A 12,385-nucleotide genomic window follows, 5' to 3' on the forward strand; every position below is an offset into this window, starting at 1 on the left:
CTTACACTCTAAGATCAAGAATTGACAAATGGAACCTCATAAAATTACAAAGTTTCTGTAAAGCAAAGGACACCATCAAAAGGACAAATCGGCAACCAACAAATTGGAAAAAGATCTTCACCAACCCTACATCAGATAGAGGTCTAATATCCAATATATACAAAGAACTCAAGAAGTTAGACCCCAAAAAACCAAATAACCCCATTAAAATGGGGTACAGAGTTAAACAAAGAATTCTCACCTGAAGAACTTCAGATGGCGGATAAACATCTTAAAAAATGCTCAACTTCATTAGTCATCAGGGAAATGCAAATCAAAACAACCCTGAGATTTCACCTTACAATAGTCAGAATGGCTAAGATTAAAAACTCAGGAGACAGCAGGTGTTGGTGAGGATGTGGAGAAAGAGGAACACTCCTCCACTGCTGGTGGGGTTGCAAATTGGTACAGCCACTCTGGAAATCAGTCTGGCGGTTCCTCAGAAAACTGGGCACCTCACTTCCAGAAGATCCTGCTATACCACTCTGGGCATTTACCCAGAGGATTCCCCCGCATGTAATAAGGATATATGCTCCACTATGTTCATTGCAGCCCTATTTATAATTGCCAGAAGCTGGAAAGAACCCAGGTATCCCTCAACAGAAGAATGGATGCAAAAAATGTGGTATATATACACAATGGAGTACTATTCAGCCATTAGAAACAATGAATTCATGAAATTCTTAGACAAATGGATGGAGCTGGAGAACATCATACTAAGTGAAGTAACCCAGTCTCAAAAGATCAATCATGGTATGCACTCACTAATAAGTGGATATTAGCCTGGAAAACTGGAATACCCAAAACATAATCCACACATCAAATGATGTATAAGAACAGGGGAGTAGCCCCTGGTTCTGGAAAGACTCAGTGTAGCAGTATAAGGCAAAACCAGAACTGGGAAGTGGGAAGGGGTGGGTGGGAGAACAGGGGGAGTTAAATGGGGCTTATGTGACTTTTGGGGAGTAAGGGACCAGAAATGGGGAAATCATTTGAAATGTAAATAAAAAATATATCGAATAAAAAAAAGGAAAGAAAGAGTCTTGTGATAAGAAGGAAGAAATGGGAGAGGCAGGGAGAAGGGAAGAAAGGGGGCTGATGTTAGAAGAAACAAAAAGTGAAGTCAAGGAAGAAACGGAAAAAGAAAAAGCTCAGATATAAATACACACTGTGTACAAAATGCTGAGTTCAACCCTCATAACTGGGAAAAGAATAATCATTCAATAAAACAGGAATCTTCAGAAGTTTATTATGGGTCCATTTAGGTTTTTTAAAGAGAATTTATAGAAAGCATCAGGAAATAGATTTTATAACATACTGTTTTTCATGATTTCCCTTTGGGTATAGACTCCTAGTGAGGCCGTGAGGCATAATGCAGTGTTCTGCAAGACAAAGCCTCCTTTTCTCTCCCAGTAATAAAACAACAGGATGATTCTAAATAATTATTTTCTTCCTTCATGATTTCCTGAATCTGTCCCCTTTACATTTATATCTGGACTGCTTAATTAGATGGGTGGAATTAGATGAGCATTTTAAATGAATAAACAAATCTATGTTCAAAGATATCGGGGTGGAGGGGGGATTGGTAAGCAGGGGTGGGGGGGTGGGATAGGGAATTTTTGGAGGAGAAACAAGGAAAGAGGATACCGTTTGAAATGCAAATAAAGCAAATATGTAATAAAAAACAATAAAAATCTAAAAAATATTCTAAAAAAAGAAATTGGAAAGATATTTTTCAAAACTATCATCATCCTGATTTGCAACAGGACCATCTGAATAAGTGTTTCCAGGGGAGCAGTAGGGTATGGCTAGAGCAGAGTAGATATGTTTCCTGAGTTCAGCCCAATTCAGAATTTCAGTTCACTGCCTATAAAATAATCATAAAGATACAAACAAGTTGCAAAACAGTAAAGGGTGTATGAATATGTAAGCATGCATAGATTATAATGTGTATGTGGCATCATGTATGGTTATATGGGTATATATGTGTGTTATGAATAGAGTACTATGTGATATGTATGTGTTTATGGACTGTGTATATATGTGTATGTATGGTGTCTGTATATGATATGTGTGTGCATGGTGAGTTTGTTTGAGTGTGGTATGTATAAGGAGTAGTATGCATAGTCTGTATGTGCTGTGTGGATGAGTGGATGTTTTAATGTATTGGGATTCTCTGGATGTTTTATGAGGTAGGTGTGTGTTGTTTATGTACACAATTATTATGTGCATAGGTATGTATGTTTTGAGTGCCTGAGTGTATATTGTGTGTTTGTGCATGTATGAGTGTGTGCATGTGCACACATGAGTTAATGTAATCTTTTGAATATACAGGCAAAAGTGTATCAGTAATACTTAGTGAATCATGTTTTTTCTTGCATTACAATGGCGTATTTGTCTGTTGAGACACTGTGCTTCATTTGGAATGAACAAGGATATCAAATGTACACACCAATACAACATCTTCATTGAAGAAGTAGTTTATCCTTCAGTTTTGTTGCAATTCAATTACCGAGATTTGTACTTTTATATTGGAGAGAGGGCTGCAAAGACAAACTTTGAAAATAAAGCATTTGTTTTTTCTAAAATCAATTATCCACAATCCTATAATGAACATATAACCCTATAATTGACAATATTTACGAATGTTTTCAATATAATTCAATTTATTTCAAAAGCTAGGTTTTTAAGTAAATGAAACATTTTTATTTGATATTTTCTTTATTTACATTTCAGGAAATTGTCTATTTTCTTTGTAGCTATATTAATAAAATATTTTAAAAATTCTTTTTGATAAATTACTTCATCACTAGGTATTTGTAAAAAAGGTTTTAAATTAATTATTGTAATTATAATTTTGTGTAATTATTGTTTTCACTTTTAAATGAAGCATTTTTCTGACTCATGCAACAAAATATTGAAGTAATATCACTGTTTATATAAATATTGCTGGTATCTTTTATAAATTGTAGTATATTACTTAGAAAGAATATAGTTTATGTTCCTCACACAAAATATAATTTTTACATTATCCTTGAAAACAATTCTACTTAATTCTTTAAAAATTTGTTCAATAATTATTTTACTCAAAATATTCCTGTTGTTCTTGATATACAGGAAATAAGCTCAATAAAAAATTTTCAATATTCCTAAGCAATTACAGGTTCAAGTACTAATATTCTGTGTAAAATTCCAGAGCTATTATGTAATTTCAGAGTTTCAATAAGTTCAAATGTAAATATAGAGAAAGAAAAATATGTTCTGTAGTGACCTTTATCCCTAAGGGTTTATTAAGCCCCAGGTACCTCACTAGTCTCAGTACACTGTTGTTCTTTAATATTCTCACACCTAACAGATGAATGTCATGACATGAAATGCAACCCTGTAATAATCATAGGTCCAAAGTGCTGAATAACACTAACTGTTGTCACCACCAATGCTGCTGCTGGGGAAAAGCAACCAGTGAGGGGATTTCACCTCTCCTTTTAACCTTGAAAGTAAAAACATCATTGTGGGTCAGCATCCAGCCTCTTTTACGCATGCATGACCTCTCTTGAAACTTGGCATGTCTTCAGATTAACTGTTGGTAGAATGAAGGTCAATGAGAGTTTATATGCATAAATAGATTTTTATCATTGGAGCCTACCTGATATTTTTTCATTCTCACTTTCATTTTCATGCGATCTAATTGTTCTGTAACCTTGAGAATTCCCATATGCTTCTGGTTATATTAAACTGATTATATATGCCCATCAGCAAGAGATCATGGTTTACATTCAAAATGAAATCCAGTTCATACTTCTAAAATTGGCTTTAAGGACTATGTGTGTGTGTGTGTGTGTGTGTGTGTTGTGTATGTGTGTGTGTCTGTGTATAATGTCAATAAATCTGGTATCCATGGAGATTTAGTGAACTATAATCTATGCAGCTGTAAGATACATTATATGTTTATAGAGTGTAGATACTGAAATTCCTATTATTTGTTACTTTGAGCATGTATTGAAGGTTAACTACTTTTTCTGCAGTAGTTCTTCAAAGTCCTTTAATTTTCCAAATGGCAAATGAAGATCATATACTCAAATGACTAAATTATACATCTATAAATACTGAATGAATCAAATCTATATTGATCTGATAAGAGTGGGAAAATAAAATAACTATTTAAAATAACTGATTTTTGAGAATTATTTCCCTGGTTTAAACTGGTGTGCCTTGAAAGTTAATCCAATATCATCAGCATAATAGCTTAACGAATGCAAAGCCCAGGATGTTTTTCTCAGTACTTGAAATTTTTTCACAAAAATGGAAAACACTTCCTATGCATATTTCTGAATCAACAAGATGTGACTGTATAGGATACCTTATATGAGGACTGCTCATATAAGGAGCATAGGTTGTATTTTAGTGTATATATACATGCAATTTCAAACAATAAAAAAATTACAAAAAAGAACATCATGAAGGCCAACTGTTTGATTTTTAACAACTTTCACTCTTATGACACTCTAGTATTGCATGATTTTTCTCTTTAATAGCTGTGGAACATTACTGACTGACATATATATATATATATATATATATATATATATATATATATATATATATATATATGTATGTATACGTGTATAAGTAAATTCTAAATTCAACTAATTAATTTTCTGGATAGTTGTTTTCATTTTTAGAAACATATATCTGCCAATGAAATGTTTTTATTTAAGTATGCATCTTGGGACATGAAAAAATATAGTTGAGGTCACTTGGTGGTTTTATGGAAGACATGGGTTTAAATCCAGCACTTAAATGGTGACTTAGACATGACACAGCTCCATTTTCATCACCTCCACACCTTCTCCTGGCCTTCTCAAGGACCAGACTAGTAGACTGTACACAGATGTAGGCATAGCTTTAGTGATTTGAGTGAGACTCTCCCAGCAAGTCTTGGGCATTTGAATACTTGTTCCCCAATTGCTTACTGTGAAGAAGAGTATGAGGCTATGTGGCTTTGCTAGAGGACATGTGCCACTGGGGGCCTGCCTTGAAGCTTTAAAGCACATGCCATGGCTACCTAGTTTGTTTCCTCTACTTTGTGGATTAGGAAGTTAGTTCTCAACCATTTCTGCCACCTATTGCCAGCTACCTCTGTTGCTGCCAGCTACTATTATTTTTCATAATACCTAAGTTTCAAAGACAGTGTTTAATGATAAGTTGCCTTACTTATGTTATTTTATTACAGGAACAAAAGAGTTATTAATAATCAGAAAAACTACTCAAACCTATAAAATAAACATTTTGAACGTTCATTATGATTTTTCAGCATATATTCAAACTTCAAACCTCATTCATAAGGCCCTTCATAATATGAACTCAGATTGCTTTTCCTCTTACTGTATTTATGCAGCACTTAAACCACTGGTAAGGCCTTTCTTATCCTAGAAGAATTCCACTGGACAGATAGTACTAATGTGGTTTGGTTTTCCATTTCTTCATTTTTAATAAACCCAACCTAGTTTCCATGACAACAGGATATCTATGTTTTTTAATATTTCAGATGTGTTTGATGAGTATTTGTTAAATGTTTGAATGTTTTATGTCACATTGTAATTAAATCTTAATGGCAGAGACTATATCTTGTTCACTTCTCATTCATTGTGATCTGCAAAATTATAGAATGATTATTTGTAGAAGAAATGGTGTGTTTTAATATATTCAAGACTTACTAACATTCTAGCACTGTATTTTGATTCTTCATGGATTATCAAAATAATGGTCAGGTCTATAAATACAGATACCTATACCTACCGAAATTATATAATTCACCAACAGATACATGGTACCATTTATATTATTGTAATCTTCCAAAAATATGTAATCAATTGTATTTACTATTTAGCTAAATTTATTTAAGAAGTTAATTTTACTCACAATTTTAAATTGTCATTAGACATAGTACTTTGAGGTATCATTTAAAATATCATAAATACTGTATTTTGTTTTGAAACAATAACAAATTTCAAAAAAATCACAAATGCTACAGCATAATGTAAATAGGACAGTGATGTCATAACCCTTCTCAAACAAGTACTGATAATTTTATTTCAATAATTTTATTGGCAAGAAAATTATTTCCTTTACTTTAAAAAATTAGTTTTGTTAATCTGATTATTCTAATTCCTGAATTTTACTTTTTTCTTTTCATCTCTAACAGGAAGTGAGCAATGATCGAAACATTTTGATGTAATTATAATATGGACTTTAGTTCCATATTTTCATGTACTCAAATATGAAAATTTGAGTACATGAGTAGGGAAAAGCTGGACAAAACCGAGGAGAAACATGACCCTGTAGAAATACCTGAAGTCTCAACTTAAATCGGACCCCAGCATTGCTCAGACACTGACCCACCAACCAGGGAGCATACAGGAGCTGATATGAAGCCCTGGACACATATACAGCAGAGGACTGCTTGGTCCAAATTCAGTGAGAGAAGTGCACCTAACTCTGGAGATACATGAGGCCCCAGGGAGTGGAGAGGTCTGGTGTGGGTGGGGGGACATCCTCTTTGAGATGGGGAGGAGGAATGGGATGACAGTCAGAAGGCAGAGCAGGAGGTGGATAAAGAATAGACTGTAAAACGGATAGATGAAATAATGATGATGATGATAATGATAATAATGATGATGATAATAATAAATAATAATAATAATAATGGTAATAATAATAATAAATGAAATTAGCTTCAAGCTCTCCTCTATTTTCCTAGACTGTTCTGGAAAATTCTACTTTATATTTTTGCATCGATAAACAAAATGCAACTTTTGTGTTTACAAAACAGTTGTTATCAGCATATGTAGACATTACTTCAATGATTACTTCAAAGTTTATTAATTTTGATAAAATAGAATTGTTATTTCCAAAATTTCTCCTTTTATGAAAAGTCAAATTTAGACTTTTGTCTTGATATTTAGATTTTAAAAACATTCATGGATTAAAATATTTGTAACTTTTCATGGAAACAGAAACCATACTTACTGGCTTGTTACCCATGGCTTGCTCAACCTATTGTTTTAAACATTCCAGGCAACACCCCAGAGATTATACATCCCACAGTGGGGTCAGCATCAATAAAGAAAGTACCCCACCATTTTGACTGCAGATTAACCTTAGGGAGTCATTTCCTTGATCAAGGTTTTCTTTTTCCAGAGGACTCTGCCTTATGTCAAAACTATCCAGCACGATGTATCTGTCTAACACACACACACACACACACACACACACACACACACACACACACACACACACAAACACTGACGCACATCCTAAGATTTTTAATATTTTCTGTGTGTATGTTTGTGTGTGTGTGCTGCTATTATGGTCCAGGTTCAAAAGTACTTCACATGCTTATGTGATCATAAGCGTCTATGTGAAGTGATTCTGGGAGGAGAAGGGAGACTGATATCAGGAAGTAAAGTGAATAAATAAATAATTTATAAATGGTGCTCTTTCTTTGCCTTCTGTTCTCAAATCTACCCACATACTTTTCCATCTCTCTGTATATAAATGCATTTAAATTTAAAATAGTCAGTCTATTTTTGTGTCAGGTATACTATTATGCCTTTCATACACCTACATATGCTAATTATTTAAAGGAAATATCATTTAATATTTTCATTCAGAAACATAGCTCAAAACTTTTATCACAAATATTTTTGATGAATTCAATTATGAGGGATATTTTACAACTAGGGAACATATGAATTTGTGTTAGGGAATTTGAAGATGACCTATAAAATAAGAATTTAGGCATATTATGTCCTAATTCATTAATATTTATTTCCAATATGTAAAAAGTGAGTAATTTACATGAAATTTGAATTGAAGACTAATACTATATATTAAAATTAATATAGAAATAAGTAATTCCTAGCATATTCACTGGGGAAACAAAGTTTCAGTGTTACGAAGCAGTAACTTGGGGAAATAGAAATATTTATTTGTCATTACTTTCTGATTTTAATTCTGCCAAGACAGTTTTGCCAAAGTATAATTGTTCAGTGAAAACTTTACTGAATGACTGAAAGAATGAATCAAATAGAGAGAAATATAAATTAGTCTGTAAGTAAAAGTAATGAAGTGACAGATCTTAATTAAGATTATAAGTATAACAACTTTTATTCGACACTGGCTTTTTATTGTATATAAAGTAAAGTAATATGTTACTAGGCATATTACTATATATGCATATGTATATATGTGTGTGTATGTAAAGATATACAGGTTATATATTATATTTATTTAAATATATAAATATATTTATTATATGTTTTATATATGTATAAATATAAGTACTTATTTACATATATTTATTTATATAACTTTGTGTATACACATATATTTCTGAAAAAAATTCCTTTTAATTGACATGTTTAACCTTCCTTCATTATTTTCTGCTATGCTGTCATATTTCTTTGTCTCCATGTTATTGCATAAGTATTTTGACCATCATGTATTTGTTATCACATGCTTGCTTTTATGATTATAAGATGGACTTCTATTAATTAAGCACAGAACATGCTTATATTACACACTCAGGGCAGAGTCAATAATCATGAAGTAGCAGCATGCAAAGAGAGCAAAAGAAAGAAGGAAACAATGGATGAAAAGTTACATTTAAGGCTTCTTAGGAAAATTACTTGAAAAGCATGAAGGATAATTAGCTTTAAAGAGTTGAAGGATTTTATTCAATTGGTACTAATGAGTAATAATGAATATAAGAGAAGCTCTGGAGAGGATTAGCATGAAAACAGGGTTTTATCATATTGGCTTAGATGTTGAGTTCTGTCTTCTGCATGAAGTACAGGCAACATATCTTTTAGGAATGGGAAAATATAGATAAGTTTCCATAGTGTGTTGTCATTAAGAATTAGCTAGAAAATATTAATAATCTGAGGATATTTAAAATTTACTATGTCAGAAAGAAAGTAGGCATTTTCCCCTGACAATTTTATGGATAATGAGCCTAGTTTCCACTCAGTAAAAACAAAAAAAAATAATATAGCTTGATTTTTAAAATGACATACACATATAATTCTTCTTGAATTTTCTTAGGTCTTTCTTAACTTGACCACATTATTATGTTACCCATAATATTCCTCCTCTCCCCATCCATACTTCCAGCACTACTTCAGTGGATCTATACTTGCTATTACCACTGCTGTCAGTCTGTAATTCATTCTGTTTCTCTTTCTATTTCCAGGCCACAATCTAGATTTTATATCAAACTTTCCCAGAAGCAAAGAGTGCTGAAATAACATACATTTAATAGCACATATATACTCACCAATAATCCACGTCATTTTCATTTGTATTCATCTCTTATGCATAGCACTAAGCATGTAGCAAACTGTAGAACAATTTGGTATTTTTCCTTTTCTTTTTTTATAGTTTTATGTGTGTGAATGTGGGTACATGTAGTAACTTGCATACAAAGTTCAGAGGAGTTGCTTCTCTACTCTCCTCTTGAATGCCAGGAATTGTTAGGCTTGTAGGCAAGCATTTTTCTAGGCTTAGTCACATTACTAACTCCAAAACAATTGTTTATAAGTACAACTGTATTTTTCAAGTCTAATGTGCTACAGGGTACTTAATAAGAGACATTTTATTTTTGAAGCGCAATGATGAGATTATAGATCAAAATAGATATCTGCTTGTGTTAATGAATACATTATTATAAATATGCTGAAGAAAGATGCTAGGAGTTAAGAGCTACTCTTTCTGACCATCAGTGTTTTGACTTACATAAAAGAAGACAGTTTTCTTTTTCAGTAAGTGGTTGAAACTCTTTGGAATGCTACATAGTAATGCCTCATTACTCATCAAAATTCATAATGCTTGAGTCATCTTAAGTCCATCTTTAAACTGTAATCCATACATCCAGAAGGGGATCTAGCTATAAAGCTTAATGAGAACAAGTTGATGTACAAATATTTTATCCCTCCCTTTGGACTCTGCTTTTTTTAGATTCTTTTACCTAAGTTAGAGCCACTAGCAAATGAGGTACAATGTTCTTTTTAGTAACTCCTATATTTATTTTCTACAAAGTACAGAGGCCGTGTAGATGCCTAGCACGTTGCTGAAATCACCACTGTGTTTTGATGTTGCAAGTTCACACAGAGGTTTACTTAGCAGCATTCATTGACATCATGGCCTCCACTAATATTTCTTTAACTGCCTTTCAAATGACTGTCACTCCCCTACTCTACCAGCCACGTGTGGGTCTTCAAACTCTGATAGACACCAAGTCTCGGTGCTCATTTCTCTTTTGGAAACATTGAAAGTAAATCTCCTCTCCTTGGGCTATAGTTTCTTGTATGCTCAATCTTAAAGCAACAAAATATTACATTGCTTAACAAAGTTTAAAAGTGGATGTCTAATTTAAGATATTTCTCTAAATAAAATCATCTTATGTTCACTGTAACAAACAATAATATATCACTCATACATTAAAGGAGGAATAAAGCCATCTACTTAGTAGTTCTAAGATTTACGCTTTACAGAGTTTAAGGTCGTGCAGACAGATGTCAAATGCAAAAAGCCTGACTTCATGAACCTTTCCTTTTTAATGTTTAATTCCATCCCTATTTTAAAGGAAATTTAATTTAAGAGAATTATATCCATATGATTCGAGTTCGTTTGTATTTAGCTGATCAATGTGCTATTTTACAAGGCCCGTTTGATGTCAAGAAGGCAGCCAGTCCCTTCTCCCCTAAGGCTTTGAATCACATTTCCCCCCTTTAGAAGTATTTGGCAGTTTATAAATCCCAACTACCAAAGACTTGAGTTGGGTTTAAAATTCAGCACATTAAAACATGGCACAAAACATTAAAACAAGGGCACTGAATTTCAATTAAGGAAACCATTCTTAACACAATGATTTTTGAATTATTTTTTAATTTAATTATTAAGTAAAAGTCATTTTCTTAAGTAAAAGAATCATTTTGTGAAAAATTAAGGAAAATACAGCTTCATGATACTAGAAAATGAAAGTAATAAATAATTCAAAATGAGGTGTCTAAAACTTTCTAATTACCCACTTGATATAAAAAACGTGCTATGTTAAGTAACACACTTTGAAGTTGGTCTATCTTACTCTAATAAACATATTGATTTCTATTCTTTGACAAAGTGAGATCTTCTTACAAAATGAAGACACCATTACAGATTCGTAAGGTGTTCACTCTATCTTTATGTCTACCATGTCTTCCTCTAAGCTGTGGTTGGATCTAACATTCACTTTTAATTTTAGAGTGTTGGAACTGGACCCAGGATTCTTGACTTTGAGCTAAATTTCATAGAATGTTGTTTTCACTTGTGCCATACTAAATAGAAAATTAGGCTTTACCAAGTCACCAAGTTTTCTTACCAACATTTTCTTATCTATATTTTCTGGATGCATAATGTCTATGATTTTGGTAAAAGGATAATAAATTTCAATAAAATCATTAAAACTTTAAAATAATAGTCATTCTATGTTTCTCTTTGCATTTTGTCTTTAATCATCTTTCACTTTGATTTAGGAATTTATTTTTTGAGTCTGATATAATGTACAGACAACAACAACATCAGCAACAACACACACACTCATGCACACTTGAACAAATGCACATTTCAGCCTAAATGTAAATGATGCAGAGAAGTCCAAACTCTGCCTTGAAAATTCAGAGTTTAGTAGAACAAAGAAGAAAGACAATCAAAAAATGTGATTTAAGTAAGGACATTAATTTTGGAAGATACTATCAACTTCTGCCTTAAGTCATTTTCCAAGATATTTTTATCTGTATCTTAAAGTACAGAATTTTAAAAATATTCATTCTGATACTTATTTAGCCATTTTCCAAATTCTAATCCAAAGAGCTTAGAAATGCAATGAGTCAGTACATATTGAAGCAAAAGTGTGCGTGGGCTGAAAAGGAAGCCAGAATCCATGAGGCTGCTAGGACCACACCATTGGATACAGGGCAAGAAAGGAAGAACAGATTTCTGTCCCCACAGGAGTTCTTACATCTTTTACTTAGATCAACCTTGTGCTTGTCATTTTGCCAAAGCAAAAAGTCTAGGATTCTAGAAGATCATCAAGATGAGTTGATTTACTGGTTAGTATTCTCATCCTGGAAACCTTAATGTTCTGAATAAGGAAGAATTAGAGTGTAGACTGAGGATGCTGATTCTGGAAGTATGTGTACTGGAAGCCTGCCATCGCCACTCTTTCTCATCTTATGACTGTGTTGTTGGTGTCTATACCTCCAAAACCTCCCTTCTGGTTTCCTATATTCCTTTCTTCATTCTAGTT

This window comes from Apodemus sylvaticus, chromosome 3 (assembly GCF_947179515.1).
Source record: "Apodemus sylvaticus chromosome 3, mApoSyl1.1, whole genome shotgun sequence".
Taxonomy (NCBI): domain Eukaryota; kingdom Metazoa; phylum Chordata; class Mammalia; order Rodentia; family Muridae; genus Apodemus; species Apodemus sylvaticus.